This window comes from Ruditapes philippinarum, unplaced genomic scaffold (genome assembly GCF_026571515.1).
Source record: "Ruditapes philippinarum isolate M1 unplaced genomic scaffold, ASM2657151v2 ctg923_1_1_1_1, whole genome shotgun sequence".
Lineage (NCBI taxonomy): Eukaryota > Metazoa > Mollusca > Bivalvia > Venerida > Veneridae > Ruditapes > Ruditapes philippinarum.
The window spans coordinates 5,713-14,918 of record NW_026855018.1 but is presented as its reverse complement, the minus strand read 5'-3'; the positions used below and the strand labels follow the sequence as shown (position 1 = coordinate 14,918).

General features: G+C 32.0%; 1 long non-coding RNA gene across 1 annotated transcript; it reads right to left on the bottom strand.

Annotated features, from left to right (window-relative positions):
* Positions 1-3,670: 3,670 nt before the first annotated feature.
* Positions 3,671-5,713, bottom strand: LOC132741851 (uncharacterized). Its single transcript, XR_009627352.1, has 2 exons — positions 5,537-5,713; positions 3,671-4,013 (listed from the first exon to the last, which is right to left on the bottom strand). It is a non-coding gene; the product is annotated as an uncharacterized LOC132741851 (long non-coding RNA).
* Positions 5,714-9,206: the final 3,493 nt, after the last annotated feature.

Below are 9,206 nucleotides of genomic sequence, written 5' to 3'. Positions count from 1 at the left end.
ATTTTTAAGCTTTTTCTTTCGGGTGCCATGTCATCCAGAGTTCTGAGTGGAAATAAATGTTTTGAACAAATTTTAAAAGGCGACCACCAAAGGAACATTCATTTGAAGTTTGGATGAAATTGGCTAAGTGGTTTAGGAGGATATTAAATCTATTGAAATATATTACTACATGTAATCATATGTAACTTGACAGCAAACATTCTCTCTTCATAACGGAGCATGCACGTCGCAGAGAAGGCACATGGCACAGAGCATCAAAACCTGGTGGACACATGTTAAATCCAAGCGACTATTGTGTTACATAAAGGGCATGTCCTGGAGACCAAACTACCCTTGTTCCGATGGCGAAGGATACTTTTTCTTCCTTAACGGGCGAATAGACCCTCATACAGTATATATTACATGCATTGTCAGCGAAATAATGATCATAATGTCACTTTAAAGTCTGACATGAAAAATTGTTATCATTTTGATAATCATATAGACAGATATACGGTTATATGGGTTTGTACTGATGAAAGGAAAAAATGGTAAAATATTGTGAATTAAGTTGTGAATTTAACATAAATTTGACCAATAAAATTCCCGATGTTGTTGAATCATTAAAACATCCTGTTGGACTCTCTTGACCGTCTACGGGACAGAATCGAACACTTATGATGTAAGTGTAGCTAATTTAAAAACAAAATATGAAATAGAAAGAGCATTGAAACACGAGGCTATCTGATTTGTACGAGGGGAGTATAATAAAAGCATGTTCTATGTCGTCACAATGTTAAACCCAAAAAATAAATAACAAATATATGAGCATCTGAATGTGACTTTTCTATCGTTTCCTCGACTATGACATTTGGACGAATACGTCAGTACATCGACACTGAGAGTTAATTGATATCCTTCTTTTAGCGACATTTCCTCTGTTTATAAAATAAAACAGCATTTTTAACTTTTATACAAATTTGTCGACCATATACCAGTCATCCTTTAAAATGTCCACCATCTAAACAAAGAGGCGAAACAAAATTATGTTCTCTTTTGTTCTATTCTATAATAGCAGTAATAAATATGTTGTAGTGGCAAGTTCAGCATATTTTGACACATAAAAAACCATTTTTTCGTGAAGTTAGTTTCATAAATAAGCTTAATACACAAAATCATAATTTGTTTTACCTTTTTCGATTGCAACACAATTATTGAGGGTGTTCTGCTTTCATAGAGTCGTTTAGAATTCGACAGAATATAAAAGAGGGCAACAGTTTAGAGTATAGTTCACTGACGATGAATTTTGAATATACCTTTTATACAAGAACAAATATGTAATCTGAATTATTCTTACGAGGCAAAATTTAGTGCCGAACGATAAGATGAAAACTCACTATACTTAATTCTCTTCAAATACTAAACGATGATTCGTTAATACGTATATAAATGTACGTTTAGTCAAGCTGACTATACAAAGAAATTCGTTAAGGTTAACTTTGTTAAAGCTAGACCATAGTTTCATATGATGTCCTTAAACTTAAGAGTAAGTACTTCAACATAATGCATTGGGGTGACTTGTGTTAGAAGTGAATCGTCTGAAAATCATCAGCGATGTGTCTTAGATAATTACTTTGCAAACCATACTGTTTATCAATTATTATTCGACCGTTCCGTGTGATAATATCTTAACTAACTGTTAGTCTCGTACTCTCGCAAAGAGATTTTTTACATACAATTTCAATAAATTCACAACAATATTTAATCACGTTCGATTATAAAAAAGAAGTATATTTTAAAACGATATATGGCCGAGATAAAGTTGGTTTTATTGCAAAAAATATTTCGTTTTATTTGCTTTCATGAACAACATTACCGTTTGTGTCGTTATTTTGGACAAACTAAATAATGAGATATTTAAGCAATGTTAAATAAATTGTGAGAGGAATTATGATAAAACAGAAGATAAAAATCTAAAAAAAAATTATCTTTAGAAAGAAATCTAAAAAATAATCTTTAGAAGAAGGTTCGTTTCCGGAACTCCTTTAGATTAATCTAAATATCAATGGTCTTCATATTCACATGCCAATTTTGATATTTGATAATGTAGAACAAACTTATGTAAGTTTATTTTTCCTAATATACGCATAGATTTATTGGCAATTGCTTTAGTTCATCAACAGAGCTATATTTATGTTATGTAAGCGTCTTATTCTTCCATATAAGTATATTCTACAGGAAGTTCATCTGATTTTAGACGGCCTTGGCCACTTATCTTTACATTTATCTTACATGTATGTAGATAAGCTCTCTTCGCAGCTCATTGAAAATACTCACGTTACTTCATACAGTGAGCGATAGTGGAACATCGGCAATCTAGGGTTATTAGAACATCATACTTGTGAGAGAGAGGCTTAAGGGGGCAGGGGACCTAATAATGAACAATTTTGTATTTCAGTGTGGCCAGAAACACAATTCCAAATATTTCAAAATCTGTTTCACAGGCAGATAACCAGTTGCACAGCACTATTCAAAGATATATGACATACATTGAAGAAAATAATATTTTGCATGCATGACTGACAGCAATTTATATTTACCCCCACCCAGCCAAAATCACACCTTAAATATACCAATATTGGCAATCTTCATAAAGGTGCAGAATACTCCAGAATCCGCCCGGTTCCTTTAAAAATATCACTAACACGCAGTGCAAGCTATTGCATTTTCAAAAATGATCAATAAAGTGTCTGTCATACGTTTAGACTTTTCACAAAATTTATCTGAAATTTCTTACTTGTTTGACGCCAACTGTCAAAGCTTGATTTTTAACTTTTTCACCTCCATTCGGAGAGTCACAAATATATATACAAAGCTACCAATATGCTTAGTTCCGGGTAAAAACCCAAAAATACTGCTCATTTCCTACACACAATCAAGAAAGAATTACAATGACAGAGAAATATCAGAAGTTTCCAGTACCTTCAAGTTATTAAAAAATTTGACCGGAATATGTCCCCTGCCCCCTTACTCGGAACACCTCGGGCGGTTTCAAGATCTCCGAAGTTGACGGAGATTGCCGAGTTGTTACGATTGCTACCTCCTTTTATGTCACTTCCTTACTCAGTGTTTTCGAACACTTTCGAATGTAATATTTTCGTATCCGATTAGGGGCAATTTAAGTACTGAAATATATATTTATTTGGTAATGCTTTATTTCAAATTATTGAGATGCCTTTGATTTTTTTATCGCTATTTGCAGTTGATTGGATCTTAAATCAATTGGAATAAAGTTAGAAATTATTTTCTTCGATAAATTAACCAATCTCGCACGTACATATGATACTCTAGATAATGTTGGTATAACTTGAGGTCAAACCCTTTCGTATGTACATTTAATTGCATTTATCCTTAGGATAATGATGTTAGATTGTTTAAATATATCATGTACAAAATATGCAATTAAATATTATTAAACTAAACTAAAGTACATATCATAATGCATGATTTTATTTTTATCCTATACGTCAACATGACCATAAACATTTTACTTACAACGACCATCGTCAATTTTCGTAACGATTGGCAATAATTTTAAAATATGACAAGAGACAAGAGTTACATGGTCATAACCATTTCTAACGGATGAAAGGATGACTTTAAAATTATAACAAAAATATCATATGTTCCCAATTGTATTCAGTGTAATAGTTTGACTAAAATAGCCAAAAATAAACGGAAAGAATCGTCAATTAATTCATTTAAAAAATGTTCATTGATATTTGTCACAAAGACTGCGGCATGCCTGCATAGTGTCGAAAGCGTTTTGCTTTGGTTTTACATCGTAACATGCTACTGGCATTTTTTCGCAACTGAACCCGTTCCATCGCCATACGTTGTCAGACCTCCTGCAATCACCGATTGAAGGACTTCTCCCGCCACACTTTTTCCTGTCACATTGGCACGTTACCATGGCAACACCAACGGCGAGGACCAGAATAATTGCTATGAATTGCTTCATTTTTATCGTATATCTGAAAATGGAAACGATAAACCAAGATGACAAACAGTATATTATTTGTTTTTGAAAATATAGAATAGAATAAAAAAAATGGGTTCATGTTTCGGACGGAGTCACATGTACAATGTTTGTCCTTTTTTATAATGAAACATAATTATGTGTCGATGGTAAACCAACATAAACACAACCAAATCGTCCTTCCTTTTTCATGTTCCTAATTAATTTTTATATTTTCTTTTTGTAGTTTTAGAAATATCAAGAAAACATATTTTTTGTAGAAAACATATAATTTTGTTGCCCATTGAATATATTAAAGATATATTATGCTCCAATTTGAGACTTGAAAATATTATACAAATATGGACTTTTTAGCTGGTGAATATGATGTAATATGTACGGTCAATATTCATTTTTCAGTACATATCACATCAAAAGTATATATCTGTTTTATTATAAAATCTATAATTATAATTAACTATATTATATAATTTTTATGGGATCATATCAAATCTGCCATTGAATACGACAAAAATTGCCCTTTTTTTTAGCTTGTTCTACTTTTCCGACAATTTAATGAGCGCAATGGCACGCTAAATTCGAATTATTTTTTAAAAATGTAAAGACGGTAACTAAACTAGACTAATTTGACTTTTATTTGCGAGTTGCCCATCGTTTAAAAACAATAACAAATTTGGCGTCAAGTCAAGTCATAGCCCGCGTCTTTGTGGGCTTTCATGAAAATCTATTTGTAGAGAAAAAACGATGAATATACTTTTTATACGAAAAAACAGGGAATATACTCTTATATTCACTAGTTATATTTTACTAAAAAATTACATCTTAACCAGTCGGAGAAAGTCATTTTAAAGGTATTTATAGATCATATAATAATGATGATCGCTACACAGTCTTTTTGTAGATATAAAATTAACATGTTTTGATTTCGCAAAATTTCTACATACTATAGGTGGTCAAACTATGAATCTATAGTGCCATTTAAAAGAAAATTATCACTTTTTTTAAATAATATTTTTGTTAGAAAGAAGCAGCTTTCTTGAGCTTTTCTTGAACTTTCTCTCTCAAAATTAAACATATTCAGTAAGAATTTCATAAAACTGGCCTCCAGGTTACAAAACATTTTTCTGAGTTTTGACTTAAATCTCAAGATTTTTATTGGTCAGTGTACATCCTATAAGAGTTTCTGACCAAACAAATAACTGATATCTGAGTTTGAGCTTGAAAAATCTCTTTATAACCTGTGACCCTGATTTCAATAAATTTCTGTGATAAAAATATTATATCTTTAAAATTCATAATTTTACAAGGAAAGCAAATAGGACCATTTAAAGCTTTTGATTTGTTACGTAAGCGTACAATGTTTCTATGATGATAAATTAATATATTCAAAATAACTTTATAATATTCTTATTCTAACATACAGAGATGTAAAAGACGTTTCGTATACTAGTTAGATAGAAGAAATATTGTTACACACAAATAGATGATTTATTTTATACAAGTATCACAAAATCTTACCTCAGACAAGCTGCTCAAGTGTTCTCGGTATGTTAGAACAACCTGCGCTTTTTATAGTAAATGCTAGAACTTGACATTGCCCTTAGCTGTCAAATATTTCTGGAAGGCAATCTGTAACAGGTTGGAACTTCAATCATTTGATGACATTGTGTAACATTTGACAGGCATGGAAGTGTCCTTAGGATCTAAGTGAAAAAAAAGGAAAAAAGAGTTAATTCATTGTCACTTAACTGTGACAGAAACGGGAGGGGGTATACAAAACCTTATTTTTCAGTCATAATTACAGATAAGATAGAATATTGCTTAGTATTGCGACATGTGCATGAGTACAATAACATAACGTACAAGGGGAAAAAAGACACGAAACTTTTGAGCCTATATGTAACCCGTACAAGAACATAAAATTTCGACTCCACCTGAAATATACTTTGACTGAGACTGTACAGCAGTAAATAATTGTCCGCATGTTTATCTAGGAGAATATTGCATTTAGTAAAACAGGGAGGAGTCGCTGGTTCGATCATCGTGTGAGGCGTAACCTTTCGGCAAAAAATCGGTTCGAACTTTGAGACTATTTGCCATGTGTTTCTAAATCGCTGATTCAGAGATCAAGTGGGCTAAGTAGCCATTCCTTTGGCAACAAATTGACAAGTACTGGTTAGTTATCCTTGGTGTGACTGACCGCTGCGATACGGATCAAAGAAAGAAAAAAGAAAAATATTTCTAAGTCGGCAAGAAAAAGAAAGAAAAAACATGTTTATAAATTACCAGAGTAGTTGATAACGCACTGAATTCATTTCCATGGCTACAGGGTTGAAATGTAATGTTGCTTAGCATATGGAGCTTTTATGTAATATGATAAATGAGATAACAAGGTTTTGGCTATTTTATTTCTGTACAGACATAATTCAGTGTGATTAAATACAAGTAATTTATCATTGACTATAAACATACCAGTTAACCTCGGGAAATGTAAAATATATTTATGCTCCCCATGTAATAGAAACAATAATTGATGGTTTAACAGTCAACTCGAGGCAATCTTTTGTATTTTTACATCTGTCTCATCTCTATAACCTATATAACCTATGACGGATAGAAAAAAAACAAACAACAACATTCATTTATTGGGTAAAATCCACTCATGACTTGTCGAAGGTCCATAACCCGTCACAGAAAAACGTACTCACTCGACCCTTGATTTTGGAAGCTACTTTATTACCGAGAGATGGTAGATCTCTCGGTGAGGTGTCACCGAAAACCTTCATGAAATTACCTGTTGTCAATAAATTCAAAGTGAATAAAATTTTATTAGCGTCATCTGTCGTGTATGTAGGATATCTACATTGGTATACCGTTTCTGCAATTCCACCGTCTCTCAAATCAGTGAGGTTCGGTCCATCCATTCAACGGGTTGGTTGAGGTCATCTATGTTGAACACGTAAAATATGTGTCCCCAATGTTGTTTTTGTAACTTTTCATTTACAAATATACTCGATTTACTTATAATCATTTAAAATTGGATGTGTGGGTTTAAAGGTGAATGATATAATTGATGGATTGCTTGCAGACAAAATGATTACCGTTTAGATATTGCAATGATTAATTTGACGGGAAGATGGCGATTACTGGACAGTCAGTCAATTGCTGAAACAGAAACAAAGGAAATTGATGAGGTAAAAGTCAAATTATATATTTAAAGTTGCATAGTAAAATATGATTACGTTTCAATACTATTATTACAAATTACTATCTAAAAATGTATTATATTTGGCATTCACCGTGAATATATTTCAGTTAACAATATGTACAATATTTACTCAAGGCATTGCTGATGTTTCTGTTTACATCACATGGCCTTTGCTTCCCACCTTTTACTTTTCCTTTATAATCTATGAACAGTTTGCTTTACATTAAAGCATCAGTACATGAAGGATTCTATTTCCCACAGCTGTTTTTTTTGCAGTAAACAAAATGTTTTTGTGCGTAGATTTGAATATATTGGTCTCTGTCAGAAATACTGAAAAAAATAGCTACAGTTGGAACTTGTAACTATAGGAAAACTTGGCCTTTAAATCGTGTATGAATAAACGTGTATAGACTGTTTTAAATATTTAATTGCTGAACAGTCAAATCTGTAAGAGTTTTCTTGAACGGACAAAAACACCTTCATGTAAAGTTTTCCTGATCGGACAAAAATCACAACCTGTAAGAGTTTTCCAGAACGGACAAAAGTCCAACCTGTAAGAGCTTTCAAGAGCGGACAAAAACCCCAAACTGTAAGAGTTTTCAAGAGCGGACAAAAACCCCAACCTGTAAGAGTTTTCCAGAGCGGACAAAAACCCCAACCTGTAAGAGTTTTCCAGAACTGACAAAAACCCCAACCTGAGCAGACAAAAACAAACACTTCAATTTTCCTAGGAGGTAAAAGTCTACTACAAAAGGTAAATGAGACTTAACAATCGCTGCACCATTTTCTTTAAAAATGGAAGTTAGAATATTAAAAAGCTGTAATTGATGAAGTATATACGGATTATTTTTTATTAAAATCGTTAAATTATTCTATTTCCATACTCGTATGCTTGATTTCCGAAACAGTTGTTATTTTGTGTGTCTCTAGTATTTTATACACACCAACTAGAGAGTTTTAACAGTATAACTGCAAATTGGCTCTTATTTGGCAGAAATTAGTGTAGCCGCTTTTTTCATTAAGAGACGAGTGCTTATAGTGATAATTGTGATTGGTAAATTTGCATTAGGCGAGATCAGGTGTTTCAGTTGATATTACCCAAAGTGAGGACACATTAAAATTTATTTCATAGATAATACACGTAGAGGTCGCAGGGACAAATCATTACACGGTGACTTTTTGACATCCTTTTAACTCTCAGAAAAATGTCAATTATAAATTGCTGACTGTTTATATTTTTATAGAACAAGTAAGAAAAACATTATGTTGTTTCATGTGACAGGAATAAACTTCATTTATTTAACAATCCTATATATTTCGAAAACTCATTATTTTACATGCTAGATTAAGTAATTGGACCCATTCACCTGTCAACGTAAATTAAAGTGTTTCTGTACGTGACTGCTGGTGACAGACATTGTGTGCTTGATTAAAAAGGTAACACTTTCACTATTTTCATATCTGGTATTGAGTTGTAAGAGCCAATTTGCAGTTTTATACACGGTCGTCCTAATACAAACACTTACCTATACATAGCAATGATTTTGCGCTTTTCTTATTTAACTCTCAATATACAGACAAAATTCTTTCATACGGATCTATTGGAAGAACTAATTTTGCTAAATTCAGCTAATAACTTTTTAACTACAGACAGCAGATTTAAAGCTTTTTTTACACTTCAAAATCAATGTGTATATCTTAATGTTTTAATGCATATTAAGAATGTAATGTACTTGTGAACACTATCTTGCAATATACTATTACAACAGCCCAATAGCTACATTGAAAATATGCACGATCATGCAGCTACAAATATTAACAAAATCATAAGTCTTAATAAATAAAACTATTATAAGAACAAAGTGTAAAATCATACTGTTAAATAAAGAAAACTGGTATAAGAGCAAAGTGTAGTATCTTAATGCTTTGTAAATAAAACTGGTATATGAACAAAGTGTAATATCATAATGCTTAATAAAG